The following is an 18,664-nucleotide window of genomic DNA, read 5'->3' on the forward strand; positions in this document are numbered from 1 at the left end:
CAATAGTAGTGGAGTGGGTTGCCATGCCCTCTTCCAGGGGATCTGCCCAACCTAGGGATTGAACTCACATCTCTTATGTCTGCTGCGTTGGGAGACAGGTTCTTTACCACTAGCTCCACCTGGGAAGCCCTAAAATTGAATGTTTGCATGCCATATCCCAGCATAACCCAACAATTACTATCCCAGAAATATACCCCAGGGGAACTCTTGCAGATGTGTAAGAATATTCAAACCAACATTGTTCAAATCAGCAAAAACCTGGTGATAGTTCACATGTCCAATGGCAGAAGAGTGGATAAATATGCTGTGGCCCATTCAGACAATTGAACATTATATTGCAGTGAAAATGAATGAACCACAGCTACATGCAGCAACATAGGTGAATCTTACAAATGTAATGAATAGTCAGGGAAAGCAAATTGCAGAAGACCATATAGCATGAGATCCTTTTTAAAAATAAAATTCAAAAGCAAGCAGAATTATCATAAAGGTAATAAAACAAAAGCAATGAAACGCTGCAAAATTCATGTAGTGGCTATTTCTGAGGGCAGATAGAGAGTCGGGGGAGGAGAGGAGCACATGGGATGTCCTGGTGCTGGTATTCTAGTTCTTGGTTTGAGAGGTGCTTTTATTGGCATTCATCATATTACTAAATAAGCTAGATGACATGAATGAAAGATAAATGTCAAAGCCAAATTGACACTTCAAGGTGATTATGAATCTGTAAGTGTAGTGCTGGGGTTGCAGGTGCCGAGGATGGGTTGAACAATCAGTACATTCTGAGAATTAACCCTCTGAGTCATAGACTCTGCCCAGAGGTTCCCCCAGGGCCAGGCTTCCATCAGGTTAGGGTGGAGGGGAGCAGACAACACTGCATGAGATTGGGGAAGGGGAGGGACTTTGAGATCAAGGAGCCAGGCATCCTGACTCAGTCTCCTAATCTTTCCCTAAAGACAAAACTAGCTGGTAGGGCATCCTTTGAAGGGAGTCTGGACATCCGTGATGAAGAGGCTAGGCTCTGGAGCTCTCCCCAACCTTTTTGTTACCAGGGACTGGTTTCATGGAACACAATTTTTCCACAGATCGGGGAGTCAGGGGGAATGGGTTCAGGATGCATCAAGTACATCACATTTATTGTGCACTTTATTTCTGTTTTATTATGTCAGCTCCACCTCACATCGTCAGGAATTAGATCCCAGAGATGGAGGACCCTTGCTCTGGAGCACTTCGATGCTGCAGGGCTGAGAACAGGGCATTTACAAGCCCATACCCACCTGCCTACAATAAAAGGAATCAACACGATAGAGACTTTTAAAAATACTTTTGACTGTGACCATCGTAAGAAACTCATTTTTATATCCTAACGTGTGCATTTACTTGTGTGTATACGTGAAACTGAAGCAGTTCTTGTCCTTGTTGTATATGACACGTACTGATAGTTTCATCCTACTTTTTGTCTTCATTTTGTCCTTATCAAACTATTTCATTGATTTTATAAGCCACTGTGGGTCATATCACACAGCTGCTGGGAAGAGGTCAACAGGGCCTCTAGCTGGCCCGGCCTGCCTTTGCCAGAGCGGGCCAGGCTGGGCCCCACTGCATCTGCCCTTGACCTTCCTTCCCTCTCCCCTTGGGTTCCCAGTTGGCCAGGGACAAGGGCCCTGAAGGCTGATACCAATTCAGAAACAGAACTTCCTTTTCCCGCTCTGTGCCCTCCCCCCAGCTCACCTCTGCACTCACCAAGGAAAGTGGCCACTATAGTATGTGGGTGAGTAGCCCTTGCTGCCTGAGCAGGAAAGAGCCGAAGGATGTCAGTTCTGTGGGTAAGCCTATCGCTTTGTGACTGCATCAGCCAGTGGTTGCTAGGTTACCCCTGCCCTACAATTCCAGAACCACTCCCCAGCACCCCTCTCCTCACCCCTAGCCAGCTCCTCTTACCCTTCCTGGAGGGGCAGAAGGTCTCACCGAGCACCCCCTGCTTGCCTGCCCTCCAGGCTACTCCTCTCTCTCCCATTCAGCACTTTCAATGGGGCTCAAGGGAGAAAATGAGAATCAGGGGCTGGTTTCAGCCAGCGTGCAGCAGGCAGAGAGAGAAAAACTGGCAAAAAGGTTTGGTTGGGCTAGGTGCCAGCTCTGTCGGCATGACCGGGCTGTCTGCCACTGTGGAGGAGTCTGTCCCCATGTGCCCTATTTCTGGGGGTTGATTCTCAGAGAGCTGTCTCTTGGATGGAGAGGAGGTGGCCGCCAACAGAATCCAAAGCCTTCCTGCGGCCCTACTCAGGCAGGAGAGCTGGGTGGAAGGGCCCTGGGCTGTCGGTGGCAGGGGTCTCAATGGGATTCTGACCTGCCCTAGGTGTGCTGCCCTAGGGGTGTCATCTGTGCTGCCAGAGGTGTGGGACAGTGGCAAGAATACTTGGTTCCAATTCCAGCTCTACTTCCTAGCTGTGCAGCCTCAGACAATTTGCCTGATGTCCCTGAGCCTCAGTTCTCATGTCTCTGAAATGGGAGATGATCCTCGCGCTCATTCTCATGGGGTTTTTGAGATTGCCTAATGGAAAGCCTTTGACTGTGTGGATCCCAACAAACTGGAAAATTCTTAAAGAGATGGAAATACCCGACCACCTGACCTGCCTCGTGAGAAATCTGTGTGAAGGTCAAGAAGCAACAGTTAGAACTGGACATGAAACAACAGAGTGGTCCCAAATTGGGAAAGGAGTACGTCAAGGCTGTATATTGTCACCCTGCTTATTTAACTTATATGCCGAGTACATCATGAGAAATGCTGGACTGGATGAAGCACAAGCTGGAATCCAGATTGCCAGAAGAAATACCAATAGCCTCAGATATGCAGATGACACCACCCTTATGGCAGAAAGCAAAGAAAAACTAAAGAGCCTCTTGATGAACGTGAAAGTGGAGAGTGAAAAAGTTGGCTTAAAACTCAACATTCACAAAACGAAGATCATGGCATCCGGTCCCATCACTTCATGGCAAATAGATGGGGAAACAGTGGAAACAGGACAGACTTTATTTCTTTGGGCTCCAAAATCACTGCAGATGGTGACTGCAGCCATGAAATTAAAAGACACTTGCTCCTTGGAAGAAAAGCTATGACCAACCTAGACCGCATATTAAAAAGTAGAGACATTACTTGCCAACAAAGGTCCATCTAGTCCAAGCTATGATTTTTCCAGTGGTCATGTATGGATGTGAGAGTTGGACTATAAAGAAAGCTGAGCACCGAAGAATTGATGCTTTTGAACTGTGGTGTTGGAAAAGACTCTTGAGAGTCGCTTGGACAGCAAGGAGATCCAACCAGTCCATCCTAAAGGAAATCAGTCCTGAATATTCATTGGAAAGACTGATGCTGAAGATGAAACTCCAATACTTTGGTCACCTGATGCAAAGAACCAACCCATTTGAAAAGACCCTGATGCTGGGAAAGATTGAAGGCGGGAGGAGAAGGAGACGACAGAGAATGAGATGGTTGAATGGTATCACCCACTCAATGGATATGGAGTTTGAGTAAGCTCCGGGAGTTGGTGATGGACAGGGAAGCCTGGTGTGCTGCAGTCCATGGGGTCTCAGATTGGGACACAACTGAGCGACAGAACTGAACTGAATGTAATGCACATGGAAGTTTTTAGAATAGTCCCTGGCACCAGATATGTCTCCTACATTATTACCCTCTTGGAGCCTGTAAAATGGGGTGTCCTCACCTAATTCTCAGGTCGTTCTGAAGGACAAATGAGCCGATAGAAGCGAAGCACCTGTCAGATGCCTGGTGCACAAGAGATGCTCACAAATGGTAATAATACTAATCAGTACTGTTATTGGTATCTTTTTTTTTTTTCAATTGTGGTTAATCTGTCACTGGTCTCTTGATGGAGGGGGATGGGATGGGTCCTGAGCCTGAGAACCACTGCGGGCAGTTTACTTTGCTTCTTTGAGACTCAGCTGAAAAAGGGGCTCAGGATAATCCTTTGTCCACAGGACTGAGGTGAGATCAGAGGCTGCCAGGGGTGTAAACAGGCTCTGTAAACGGAAGAGTCTGCAGACGGCGCTTGGTCCTGTCCAAGGAGTGAGGCTGCTGGCCCTCAAAACAGATGGGTGTGGGCCTATTGGAGGATCTTGCTTCTCAGCCTCCCTGGCTTCTTATCAGTGGCCTGAGGCTTCTAGACTCTGTGTCCTCTGCTGGGGAGAAGAGCAGGAAGGAGGATAGCTAGAGGCAAACACAAGTCCTTCAAAAGTTCTGCCCGTCCCCTCTGCGGGGTGGTGACTCAAGCCACTGCATTGACCCATTTTGGGGTGGCTTCTGAACTTGACCTTGCCTCTGGTGCTTTTAGGCTCTGGCTTCTCCTGGGCTTGTCCCTGCAGGAATGAGGTGATCCCTTTGGAACCATTCTGAAAGCCCCCTCTTGCATGCTTCTGGGAATCCGGGTGGCTACAATGATAAATGAGACTGTATTTGAAAGAAGAGAGGGCTTCTTCCCTCCTGCCAGCCCCTCCACACTGCTTTCAGCTCACCTGGGGGATTTCCCACAATGTGGCCTGACTCAGTCAAGAATAAAACCCACTCATCCTCCCGTTGCACTTCTTAGCCCTACCGCTGTGTTCTTAAAACTGGACACTGGGTCTCCGAGCAGATTGCAGCTTTGGGACTGAAGGGGGTACCTTATAGATGCCCTCAACACTGTTTTGTAAGATTTATGAGGGAATTCAGGGTAAATCCTTTTGACTGCGTTAGTCAGTCAGTCATGCCCTGACTCTTTGCGACCCTATGGATTGTAGCTCACCAGGATCATCTGTCCATGGGATTTCCCAGGCAAGAATACTGGCGTGGGTTGCCATTTCCTTCTCCAGGGGATCTTCCTGATCCAGGGATCGAGCCTGTGTCTCCTGCATTGGCAGGTGGATTCTTTACTACTGAGCCACCTCTTTATTGAGCGTCAAAAAGAGGAGGGAGATTCTTGTCTGCCTGGAAATGGTTTGAAGTACAATCATCCTGCTGAGATGCCTCAGTTATAAGAGAAGCAATATAAAATTTAATGGAATACCTCTTATGTGACAGGCATTGAGCTAATCCTTGTAAGCATACTATCTAACTCTACAGATGAGGAAGTTGATGGTCAGAGAAATCCTTTCTTACATATAAGAAAAGTATATTCTCCCCTCATGGCTTACTCTTCTGTCTCCAAATACAGTCTTTTGATGGAAAGACGTTCCTATATTTAATTTAGCCAGATTGGCTAATTTTGTCCTTAGTGATGAAAGGTGTTTTCATCCTGTTTAAGAAATATTTGCCTCTCCAAAGTTATGAAGGAATTTTTTTTTTTCATATTATTTTTGGAAAGTTTCCTATTGTACTGTTCACATTTAGATCTATGTTCAATCTGGAATTGGTTTTTGTGTATGGTGTAAGTTAGAGGTCAAGAGCCATATTGTTTCCCCTACAAATATCTCTTTGACCAGCACCATTTCCCCCCGCTATTATTTGGCCACACTGCAGCTTGCAGGATCTTAGTTTCCTGGCCAGCAAAGAAGCATGGTGCCCTAACCACTGGACCTCCAGGGGAAGTCCCTGATCAGCACTGGTTTAAAAAACACTATCCTTGACTTGCTTCTCTATGGTATCATCTTTGTCAAAATTCAGTTGTCCAAATATGTGTGGGTCTATATCTGGATTCTTCCTTTCGAATGCCCTGAGTCTACCATTCCACCAATACTGTGTATTTAGTTGCTCAGTCGTGTCTGACTCTTTGCAACCCTATGGACTGTGGCCTGCCAGACTTCTCTGTCCATGGGGTTTCTCCAGGAAAGAATACTGGGTGGGTTGCCATGCCCTCCTCCAGCGTATCTTCCCAATCCAGGGATCGAACCCAGGTCTCCTGCATTGCAGGTGGATTCTTTACCATCTGAGCCACCAGGGACACTCTTAATAAAACTCCATCAAGGAAAACTCTATTTTTCTCCTCCACTCTCAGTATTTCTGAAACTGGATGTATAGGGGTTTTTCCACACCATACATTTCTCCATTTCAGCAGGCACCAACTGGGTGTCGTACAGGTTTAACTTAATTCTGACTCTATCTGCCTGGGGATACCATTGGACCCCACAGGTTAAGAGCTCAGTGCTTCAAGGCTGCCCCCTCTTCAGACCCGGAAACTGAGTCCCACTAAAACCCAGTTCCCTTACCAAGTTGATGATTAATCTCTCTATCCAAAACTGAATTCCCTTTCTTGTCCCCTCTGACCTCAGTCCTGTGCTAACTGGACACTCACCAGCCAAAGTCAGATGACTAAAATTGCTGTTGTTGGTAACACTGGTGTCCTAAGGTTGCTACCATAGATATTATCATTAAGGTCTAAGTCATGCTGTTTCTCCAGGGCAAAGTGAGCTAACAGGCCTCGAGCCATGGACAACCTGGCCAAAGAATCCTAAACTGGAGACCTCCTGAGTCCCAAAACTGTAGTCACAGATGCATCATCACCGATGACACCTTCTGTGTCATCGGTGATGACAGATTAATCCCAGCCTCTTTGTTCTTCCCTTCAAAACACCCCTCACTCAGACACCAAATGGAGAGGACTCGAGACTTGTCTCTCATTTCCTTGCTGGGTGTGTGGCCATAAACCCTTACTTTGCTGCAAACACCCACTGTCAGAATTTGGCTTTCTGTGACCTCAGACACATGAGTCCTTGCTCGTAACAACATCAGGCACAGGTCCAGGTTGTTATCTGTATTTCTGCCTGGCCAGAGTTAAATTGGGGTTCCCATGATCCCCTCCCTGGGTTTGAAAGGTTGCTAGAATGGCTGACAAAGCTCAGGTAAATATTTACCTATGTTTACCAGTGTATAGTAAGTGAAAGTGAAGTCACTCAGTCGTGTCCCACTCTTTGCGACCCCTTGGACCACCAGGCTCCTCCGTCTGTGGGATTTTCCAGGCAAGAATACTGGAGTGGGTTGCCATTTCCTTCTCCAGGAGATCTTCCCTGGAGAAGGAAATGGGATTGAACCCCGGTCTCCCGCATTGTAGGCAGACGCTTTACCATCCGAGCCACCAGGGAAGTCATAGTAAAGGGTATCATAAAGGATACAGGTGAATAGCCATATGAAGAGGTACATAGGACAAGGTTCTGTGTGCAGGAGCATCTATCCGTGTGGAACTGGGGATGCCACTCCCAACATGTGGACATCTCAACCCAGAAGCTCTTCAAACCCCCAGAAGCTCTTCATCCTTTCGGGTTTTTATGGAGGTTTCAGCTGGGGCTTCCTAAGTGGCTCAGATGGTAAAGAATCGGCCTGCAAAGAATTCCATTTTGATTTACCTGTGGTGTTTTTCAGTGTATCTCTTTGTATAACTTTTCAGTGGTTGCTCTAGGTATTGTATTATACATACAAAACTTACCACAGTCTGCTGGTATCATTGTGTTACCAGTTCAAGTGAAGGTTTTAAGTATAGACATCTTACTTCCTTTTATGTAATTTACTCTCCTCTTTTATAATACCACTGTCTTAAATAATTTCCTCTATATACATTTAGAATCATATCAAGCAGTAATATATATATATAATTTTTGCTTCAACTGTCAAACATTTATTTAGAAAACTCACGAGAAAGGAAGCCTATTTACACATATTTTTAACTTACTGTTTTCTTCCTTCCTTCCTGATGTTCCAAGGTTTCTTCTCTTATTGTTTCCTTTCTGTTTTGAGAACTTTCTTTATTCTTTTAGGGCATGACTGCTGGTGACAAATCGTGTTAGTTTTCCTCATCTGGAGAATGTCTTGATTTCCCCCTTCATTCCTATAGGATATTTTTGCTTAGATATAGGATTCTGGGTTTTCATTTCTTTTTTATATCATCTGAAAAATACTGTACCACTACATCCTGATCTTCATGATTTGTGAGGAGAAATCTGTTGTCATTCTATTTCTTTTCTTTCATAGATGAGGTGTTGGTTTTCCTCTGGCTGGCTTTTTTTTTTTTGTCTTGAGTTTTCAGAAGATTAATAATAATGTGTCTGCATGTGGATTTCTTTGGCTTTATTCTGTTTGATTTGTTCAGCTTCCTGAATCTCTAGGTTTGTCTCTTGCCCAATTTGGAATGTTTTCAGCCATTATTTCTTTGAGTTCTTTTTAAGCTCTGCACTCTTTCTTTCTCTTGTTCTGGGACTTTGATAGAACAAATATTAGAGCTTTTGTTATAGTCCCACGGGTCCCTACAGCTCTGTTCACTTTCACTTTTTTGGAGGTCTAGTTTTTGTTTCCCAGACTGGGTAATTTCTATTGTTCTATCTTCCAGTTCCAGGGGCTTCCCTGGTGGCTCAGACGGTAAAGCGTCTGCCTGCAATGAGGGAGACCCGAGTTCGATTCCTGGGTCGGGAAGGTCCCCTGGAGAAGGAAATGGCAATCCACTCCAGCACTCTTGCCTGGAAAATCCCATGGACGGAGGAGCCTGATAGGCTACAGTCCATGGGGTCGCAAAGAGTCGAACATGACTGACTGAGGGACTTCACTATCTTCCAGTTCACTGATTCTTTCTTCTTTCACTTCTATTATGATTTTGAGCCCATCCACTGAGATTTTAGTTCAATTGTTGTATTTTTCAGTTCTACAATTTTCTTTTGGTTCTCTATGTCTCCTATTTCTTTGCTAGGGCTTTCTATTTTTTCCCCCGCTTATTTCAAGTGTATTCCTTATTGCTCATTGAAACATTTAAAAAATCCCATCTGCTATAAAATCTTCATATTTATACATCAAATAATTCTAATTCTAATACCTTTTTAATTTTGCTGTTGGCATCTATTGCATTTCTCAAGGAATTTTTCCAAAGGATCTACCTTTTCAAGTTTATAGCACTGGGTCTATCTTTGTATTGCCTCTAGGAACTTCTCAGTGCTTCCCTGGTGGCTCAGACAGTAAAGAATCTGCCTGCAATGCAGGAAACCCAGGTTTGATCCCTGGATCAGGAGGGTCCCCTGTAGAAGGGAATGGCTACCACTAGAGTATTCTTGCCTGGAGAATTCCATGAACAGAGAAGCCTGGTGGGCTACAAGTCTATGGGGTCGCAAAAAGTCAGAAGTGACTAACACTTTTACTTTTTTAACTTTCACATGTCCTTGTATCGTCTCTAGGAACTACAGTGATACAGTGATATCTTTTTCATTTCGGATATTGCACTGAATTTGCTCATTCTCTCTCTCTCATTCCTTGATCAGTCCTGCCAGGGTTATTATGTTTAGAAGTCTCCCCAACCCCCACTAAAAATGTTAGGTTTTGGGGTTCTCTTATTTTCTTTCTTCGATTTTCTTTGAGTTTAGTTTGTGTTTTTGTAATCTCTTAACAAGGATGCTTAAGTCATTTGCTTTCAATTTCCTTCTTTTCAAATATATTGTACATTTAAGGTCACAATAGCTGCATTCCACAAAATTTTCAGGTTTACAGGAGATGACATTACCTTGCAAAGTGAAAGTGTTAGTTGCTCTGTTGTGTCCGACTCTTTGTGACCCAATGCCCTGGGGCCTGCCTGACTCCTCTGTCCATGGAATTTCCCAGGCAAGAATCCTGGAGTGAGTAGCCATTCCCTTCTCCAGGGGATCTTCACGACCCAGGGATCGAACCTGGGTCTTCTACATTGCAGGCAGATTCCTTATCATCTGAGCCAAAAAGTTTAGTTTTAATTTGCAGTTCTTTAATCAATGGAGTTGAGCATCTTTTCATATGCTTAAGTACTATTTGTATACATTTCCTGGGATCTCAATTCACGTCCTTTGTCCAGTTTTCTGTTGGTTTTTTAGTCCTTACATGGATATATGTTAGATTATTTCTTTTTAATATGAGTAATTAAAAAACTTTTTCCCTAGTTCATTGATCTTCTGTTGACTCTGTCTATGCTGTGAATTTAGATTCCTCTCCTCCTAAATTGGTATTCTGCTGAGGGCTTACTCACCTGCTTTTGGAATTCAGAAACCCCCTCCGCTTTGTTGTGCTTCCATTCATCCCCAGGAAAAGTCCTCAGAACAGAGGCTCTGGAGATACTCAGACCTGCCATTCTCTAGCTGTGTGGTCTTAGATAAGTTTTGACACCTTTAGGCCTCAATTTCCTCATCTGTAAAATAAAGATAATAATTCTGCCAACCTTATAGGGCTGTTTGATGCATAAATGAGATAATGCATATAATCACCCAGCACAGTGCCTTGCCCATCATGAAGGCTTAATGCATGGTATTTTTTTTCTTACTATTTGCAAAATCAAGCAAACATTTCATGAATGGCTGCTGTATTATCCCGGTGCTATTTCCCATCAGTGTACAGGAGAAAATCCTGTGATGACGTGCCTTTTATCTCACCTGTTGTGTCTTTTCTGCTTCATACATGGGATTCTGGATTGTGGCCAGTAACGCTGGGTGCTTTGATGAAACTTAACTGCTCTGAAAATTGAGTCTCTACCAGGCTCTTGGGTTTACCTACCATGGCATTACCTGTGCTTCTATTGTCCCAAAGTCCATGTGACTAGCTGTTTGATGATATTTTAGAGAAGAAAGGAGGAAAGAAAGAGGCATGACTAATGACCCCACATGGCTCAGCCACCCCACCTGTCTCCCCTATGATGGTCAGTTGCCTGGTAACCTGTCATCTGAGCAGGACTCACGGCTCTGGAGCTGGCAGCTACAGACTGGTCTAAGTCAGCATTCAGTAAATTTGACTTAGAAGAGCAGACATCAGAGAAGAGAGAATAAGTCTGAGCTCTCCAGAAAGATCTAAGTTCATGGAATCCAACAAGTTTCCTATCTCTTTTCAACTTAAATGTCATTCTCTGCTTCCACCCCAAGTTTTCCCCTCAAACTCTCTTTGAATACCCAATAATTCTTATAATTTCACATCTCTTTACTCTAAGCCTGTCAGTTCCAAAAGGTTAGAGGATACCTCTATCTTGTTCATCATCAAGCATATTGCCTTGCTCTGCATGATGGTTAGTTATGTGGGTCTGTTTGTGTTATACTAATTCATCAAATGCCTGGTACAATGCCTCATGCCCAGTAAATATTCACTGAATTCATGAATAGATGAATCAGAGTCTAAGGTAGTTATTATGGCCAGTCACCCGTTCCATATCTGAATCCTCACCTCAGAATTCCTACCCACTGTATGCTAATATTTGTCAACAAAACAGCTCTAGTGACAGGAAGCTCTCTGCTGCCCAAAGTTGCCTGTTCATTTTCTGTGTGATCCTGTTGGCTAGAAGGTTCTTCTCAATATTGCACTTAAATATATCTTCTTGAAGCTTCCAGTCAATATTCTTGATTTATTCTTAAGAATAAATCAAGTCTAGGTCCTCTGTGTGATGACAACCCTGTACACATTTGACCTTAGTTCTCATACCCACCTCTTCTTCTCCAGGCTAGTCACAAAATCACTGATTAGACACATATTTGTTGAGCACCTGCAACATGGAATACACTAGAGAACACAAAGATGGAAAGAAATAATAAGTACCTTCAAGAGGTTACTGGTCTTGTGGGGCATCAATAAAAATGAAGATCGAATGTAATAAGGACAGTGGAGACTCTGAGTTCATCTGTGAGTTTTGGGAAAGGCTCCACAGAGGAGTGGGCTATAGAAGGTGGTCTCAGTGGACATGGGAGAAGCAGATGTTCCAAGAAGTGAGAGTATATGCCAAAGTCTGGAGATATAGGAGCCCATGGCATGTTATAGGAACATGGCTAGGGAAACCAGAAATCCCAGATGGCACAAGACAGTCCAAGTTTTTTCTGCTCTCCCAGAAAACTTACTAATATGTCCTCAGCCTCAGAAGTGTCTCAGATTGGATGATTAATTACATGATTACTCTAACTATGCCAGGGATAGAAAGTCTGAGAGTGAGGTAGAGATGTGGGAGCTGAAGGTAGAGAGAGGGCAGGGGCTGATCCCCAGGGGCCTTGTGGGCCAAGTTCAAGAAGAACATTCAGTTAACTGGGCCTTGTATGGTACCTTCCCTCAGAGGTCATCCTCTCCAGGTATATAATTTGATTCACAGACAGATCAGTGCATCTACTGATAGGTGTTTATTGCTGTGGATGACCATCTTTTTCATGAATTGTTTTGATGTGGACTGCTTTTAAAGTCTTTATTGAATTTGTTATAAAATTGCTTCTGTTTTATGTTCCTTGGTTTTTTGGCCACGTGGCATGTGGGATTGTAGTTCCCCAACCAGGGATCAAAACTGCATTGGAAGCCAAAGTGTTAACCACTCACCCACCAGGGAAGCCCCCTATGGATTACCACTTATGGGAGACATAGCAGGTAAGCACTTTCCAAATAGTCTGGGGAAGGGGGTGGGGGTGGCCCAGGCAATCTCTGCTGACCCTTGCTCATGCATTTTCTGTAATGGATTCTCTAACACTTAGCCTTGGTTTTGACTTGTTGTGGTTGTGAGGTTGTGTCCAGAGATGGCACTGGGCAATCCCCTCTGGACTTTTTGCTCTCAACTAGAGACTTTGTAAGACTTCCCCGGAGGGATGTAGCGAGTGTCAGAAGCAGGCCTATAGCTATAAACAACTTGCTTTAAAGGACTGAAATGATTTGTATATGATAGGGACTTATAAGAATATTTGAACGAAACGAGTTTTTAATTGGGTCTAAGATGATGCAATAACGAGGGATTGTTTCATTAACTGTTTGGGCAGTCAGTGGAATGGTTTATACATTTGGAATGCTTGACTTACGTGAGAAGCGGATAGTCAGAGTAGGTATTTGAGATATGTCTGAGTGAGTGGTTTCCTTTGCAGTGACCCTTGCAACATCTGTCCCTAAGTGGCAGATGATGGTTTGAACCTCAAAACTGAGTGTCGCAGTCCCCTCAAGCAGATCCACAAGGACTAGCTTCAGGCTGCTTTGCCCACCAGGAGGCGAGTCAGCAGTGGACCCCAGGGTTTCTGGAGACTTCGGAACCCTAGTCACTGCTCTGACACTGGGATGCTCAGAGGGGACGTAAGGCAAGTAGGAATGGCTGTGTCATCCTGCCCTTCCCAGGCGTCCTTTTCCAACCTACTGAAGCATGGGAATCTAGGTGTATGAGTTTGCTAGGACTGCTGTAACAAAGGACTATAAACAGGGTAGCTTGAACGGCAGACATTTGTTGTCTCACTGTTCTGAAGACTAGAAACCTGAGGTCCAGGTGTTGGCAGGACTGGTTCCTTCCGGGGGCAGTAGTAACAAAGAATGGGCCCCAAGCCTCTGCCCTAGGGGGGCAGTTTTCTGGTCGTCCTTCGTGTTCTTTAACTTGTAAAAGCATTGTCCCCATCTCTACCTTTGTCTCTGTGTGGTGTTCTCTCTGTTTGCATGTCTGTGTCCACACTTCCCCTTTTTATAAGTCCACCAGTTACATTGGATGAAGGTCTCATCCTCCTCTAGTTTGACCTCATCTTAACTAACTACATGTGCAGTGACCCCTTTTCCAAAGAATGTTCCATTCTGTGGTGCTGACAGTGAGGACTTCAACATATGAATTATTGGGGGGCACAATTCAGCATACCACACGAGGGTAGATAGAAATAGCTGCAGCATGAATGTAGCTACTCTATTGGTTACTGCTGAAACCCACTCTGTTTTGTGGGAAGTGATCAGATCAGAAAGAATCCTGTGGTTAAGGGGGAGGTACCCATCCTGGTCTGACAGGTTAAAGGTATAGCCTTCTAGACATGGGTTAGTTTGTCTTGAGCTATGAACATGACTTGTCCCCTGGGGCTGTTGGCCTGAGGTCACACATGGCAGGATGCTGGTCAGGGCACAGCGTGGACTGTAGTTCTAGGGAGCTCTTTTTAGTCTGTTTATCTCACTTCACAAGAGTCCTAAGCTCGTGCCCTTGTTCAAATTCTAGAACCAACTGTCTTTACTCTTTGCTGAGATAAATGCAAAAGCCTGGTGCCTAGTCTGCCATTCGATTCTTCTTCCAGCCAAGTGATCACTTGATGATCACTCTGCAACTACAAATTTCTCTTCTGTATCTTGGGAGAGAAAGATGGAATTAACAAAGACGGGTGATTCAGCAAGTGACATCATGGTCACAAGACAGATTTTGCAAATGACAACAGGAACACAATGTGGTCCTACAATATTTTTGTGCTTTCTCTTGAGAAATTATGCTGGCTTGCTGTTTCCTATTGCTAACTAAGGCAAAAGAGTCTTCGCAAGTTGCATTCACCTTATATTCTACTTAAAACGGCAGCGTCCATGACCACCTGCTCGTCCCCTACACTTTCTGTTTCCCATACTTGGCTTTACTTATTTTTTCCATAGCCCTTGGCACCTTCTAACTCACCATAGAGTCAGTTATTCTGTTTGTCTCCTTCCACAAGAATGCAAGCTGCATGTTGGCACAGATCTTTGTTTTGTTCAGTGATTCATCCCCGACTCGGGATATTGCAACATAACATATAAGTAGTTGAATGGATGAATGAATGAGCCTGAGGTCTGCTCCCCAAAGTAGTCACTCTCCCATTTACATGCTTGGGACCCTGAAGGCATGTGTATTTGTACCCCTGACCTACACATCTGCCCCTACTGACCTGTACAGCCTCTCCCTCCCCTCCCCCTTACTCTGGCTTCACTCGCTGGCCCTCCTACACTGGCCACTGGGCCTTGGAATGCACAGTTCCCTCAGCCAGCACACTCTTCTTGCATCACTCTGCCTGGTTAACTCCTGCTCATTCTGCCCTCTCAGCTCATGCTATCCTTGATCCCTCTGCCTGCGTCCATTCTCCCAGGCACAGAACATGGAGAACAACGGCCCTTAGTTTAAAAACAAGCAAACTAATAGCAACATGGGGAAATTTCTTTGACCTTGTAAGACATAAAATGCTTTTCATCTGCTTGCAGAGACGGATGCCTTCTCCTTCCACTCTGACCCTGAGCCCTGGATGCAGGTACTGCCCAGCTGTCCCGAGCCGGCTCCTCTGAGTGAGTCAGCCCTGGAAACAGGTTCTACAGAGCCAGGCAAGGAGTAACCTTGGGTCACTAATTACCTGCCTAGTCCTCTGTTTGCAAAGGACTTGTATTACTCTTCATCACATCCCATCTGTGTCAATACTGAGAGGGAGGAGAGGGGGAGGGTTGCTGTATCCGGGCCACACCATGCACCTGCAGCACAGGACCAGGGCAGATACCCTCTGCCTCCAATCCGCCTCCAAGAAACTATGTGATCAAGGGTCCCTCCTGGGAACTGGAGCACAGAGAGGTGGAGTGGCACCTGGAAAGTGTAACCCAAGCAGGGCAGAGAGAATTCTAGGCTGACAGAGTTGGAGAGCAGTGTCCCCTGTCTGTACAAATTTGAGGTCAGGACATTGAGACCCAGAGAGGGCAAATGGTGCACCCAAAGCCACACCGTGTGTGAGTCTCAAAGGCATCGTGAGAACCTGTAAGTTTCATTACATTTTGTGGGCGTGGGCTCCTGGAGCTGGAAGGTCAGGAATTCTAGGTTCGGTTTCCACTAGCTATGGGACCAAGGCGTAGACACTGATGACAATGAATAGAATCTAGCAACTTTTATCTGGTGCTGGTTTAGTTGCTAAGTTGTGTCTGACTCTCGCAACCCCATGGACTGTAGCCCAACAGGCTCCTCTGCCCATGGGATTTTCCAGGCAAGAATACTGGAGTGTGTTGCCTTTTCCTTCTCCAGGGGGTCTTCCTGACCCAGGGATCATACCCAAGTCTCCTGCATTGGAGGTAGATTCTTTATCTACTGAGCCACCAGGGAAGGGTGTTCAAAATACAGATATTTGGACCCTATCCCTCATTCACCAGGGAATATAGGGAAGTCCTAACTTGGGGATTCGGAAAAGTTCCTTGGCAGTTCTGATGTGTAATGCTAGATGGCAAGGTTGGGCTGGATGATCCTTGAGTCCCTTTAACTTGACAGACATTCAGCTGTAGATATGAAGATGAGGCTTGTCTTAGCATTCATTCCTGTCATCAGTCCTCAGTGGGACAATTTGGCTCCCTAGGAGGCATCCTAAAATTTTAAAAATTTCTGGTTGTCACAATGACTGGGGCAGTTTCTCTGGCATTCAGTGACGGTGATGAATGTTAGATGTCTTGAAATGTGGACATTGCAAAGGTAGCCCCTCACAATGAAGAGGTGTCCTGACCCCTACACATTTTGTTTTTTTAACATAACACACAGCCAGAAAATCATATAGGGGAAAAGCTGTGCTTCACAGTCACATGAGCCAAGAGCTCAATTTCACTTTCATCCAAAAAAAAAAAAAAGTGGATTTCTTTAAAAACATGGTTTTATTATACACTCTTCCTGGTACACATCTACCATGCGGAATGTTGCATGTAGGTTATCCTTCATTTTGCTTGGAACTTTATCAACTCTTAATCTGTCATTTTGGAAAATCACATCACCCATGGCATTGCTGTTCACAGGGTAATAGAGTCACAAAGACAAGACCTCTGTCCTGCATTTGTAGCTTTCCTGTTCTCAAAAGCTGTATGTGCTAATATAAAGAACCTCATTTAGCCCTTACTTCAAAACGGCAAATATAAAGGAAAAAGTGACAACGATATTCGATTAAATATTGCCTTCTCTTCAATGAGTACTTATTCATTGTAAGTTCACGCATCTGCTAACTTCATGGACAATTTTTTAAATGATGTCTTTCACTTTTAAAGTTAAGACACTATATTGCTATATAGGTGGGTACACACCCCTGTACATGACATATATTTTGTAACCCCCATAAAAAGGGTGTTGGGGCTCTTTGGTTTGGGACTTACTGATTTAGAGACAACAGACAACAAAACCCGCAGGAATACTGTAGCTCTTGGGAAAGCCTGGAAAAGGCCTAGGCAAATGGTCTAGGGTGCATTTAATGGGGCAAGTGGAAAGTTGGTTGGAAAGACTAATCAACTGTCAGGATCAGGTCCTGATGGGGACCGAGCCAGACCAAGAGCAATGAGGTGAGAGGGCAAGGTTTGGTTTAGCCAGTGCCAGAGCCCAGACTGGCAGGTTATCTGAACTCGATCATGTATGTGGGGGAGGTTAGACTAATACCTCTTGAATGCCTTCTGTGGGTTTGGCCCTACATTGGGTAAACATATTCACCTGCCACCACAGTCCCAGGATAGATGCTATCAACCTTTGTTTTTCAACTGAGGAAGCCCAGGCTCAGTTAAACCCACTTTCCTGAGGCCACACAGTGATCTCTGGGTAGAGGCTAGCCTGCCTTCAAAGCTGTTCCGTCACTGCAGGCCCAGGTGGTTTCCTTTTGCCCAAGGAAGTTGGTATTTATTTGGTTTTCGATAAGCAGTCGCTCTCTGGTTTTGATGCTTTGCTAGGAGTGAATGTGCAGCCTGGATAGCAACAGGGGGCTTCCTCAGGAAAGGTGGGCTTTCCTGGGAAATCGCTTGTCTCTCAAGATCAGACTTGGCCACTCTGACTTTTGGCTGAATTGGCGCCTGGGACATGTAGCTTAGTGATCCACTGCTCCTTAGTCTTCATCCCATTTGGCAACCTCTGGATACATGCTTCCTGCCCAGGTGCTCCCACGTCGGGTTGGCTCTCAGCACCCTTTTTCCCAGTGGCAGGTCCGGTCACGGTCGTTTCACAGCCTGATGCCATTGAGTGGTCTACAGCCCCTCCTTGGGCAAGGCGTTTTAGGCTCCATGAGCGGATGTCCTGCGGTGGGGGGCTTTCCTGTGGGCTGTTCTTTCCCAAGAGTTCAGAAGCTGCAACCTCCTTGAGATTTGCTGGCAGTTCTGTCCTAACCAGAGCTCCCACAGAAAGTCCCCGGTTGGGATGGCTGGGGCTGGGGGAGGGGTGTCAGGAACAGGAGTGGAGGCATGATAGCATGTTCCTGCTTTTCAGAGTGGAGCGTGTGTGCTTGTATGCGAAGGGAGGGGTGTCACCAACTTGGCCATGGCCAGCTGCCATTTTAAGCAGAAACAGATTTGCTGATATGAATTATTTTAAAAGAATCCACGTGGGGTGGTGGAAATCCCAGACCATCTTCCTCCACACTCTCCTCCCTGCCATCCCCAGCCCTCTGTCATCAGCAGTTATTTCAGTCCCTCCCTGGTTGCCCCCCACCCCCAGCCACCCTGCCACCCCGCCTCTCCCCCTTCCCCCTCCCTCTCCCCCCACCACTCCTGGCCTTTCTAAACCCTCCCAGTCTTCTGTTATCCTGAAAGGCTCCATGATGGCACCAAAGGCCAACTTGGGGAGCATTAGTTCTCCTCTTTACCCCCATCCTTTTTTTTTTTTTTTGGATCAGTCTCCTTCAGTTCAGTTCAGTTCAGTTGCTCAGTCATGTCTGACTCTTTGCGACCCCATGAATCGCAGCACGCCAGGCCTCCCTGTCCATCACCAACTCCCGGAGTTCACTCAGACTCAACGTCCATCGAGTCGGTGATGCCATCCAGCCATCTCATCCTCTATCGTCCCCTTCTCCTCCTGCCCCCAATCCCTCCCAGCATCAGAGTCTTTTCCAATGAGTCAACTCTTCGCATGAGGTGGCCAAAGTACTGGAGTTTCAGCTTTAGCATCAGTCCTTCCAAAGAAATCCCAGGGCTGATCTCCTTCAGAATGGACTGGTTGGATCTCCTTGCAGTCCAAGGGACTCTCAAGAGTCTTCTCCAACATCACAGTTCAAAAGCATC

At 45.5% G+C, this 18,664-nt stretch overlaps 1 protein-coding gene across 2 annotated transcripts in view; it reads left to right on the forward strand.

The window, feature by feature from the left end:
* The first annotated feature begins 9,299 nt into the window (after positions 1 to 9,299).
* Positions 9,300 to 18,664, forward strand: part of SGPL1 (sphingosine-1-phosphate lyase 1) — a 67,034-nt gene continuing 57,669 nt past the window's right edge. Inside the window, exons 1-2 of one of the 2 annotated variants that reach the window (XM_070782332.1) lie at positions 9,300 to 12,307; positions 14,882 to 14,998. The gene's annotated coding sequence lies outside the window, so the exon portion shown is untranslated. The remainder of the gene's footprint in view (positions 12,308 to 14,881; positions 14,999 to 18,664) is intronic. The other variant, XM_070782333.1, reaches the window with a different exon arrangement.

The sequence above is a fragment of the Bos indicus genome, chromosome 28 (assembly GCF_029378745.1).
Source record: "Bos indicus isolate NIAB-ARS_2022 breed Sahiwal x Tharparkar chromosome 28, NIAB-ARS_B.indTharparkar_mat_pri_1.0, whole genome shotgun sequence".
Classification (NCBI taxonomy): Eukaryota; Metazoa; Chordata; class Mammalia; order Artiodactyla; family Bovidae; genus Bos; species Bos indicus.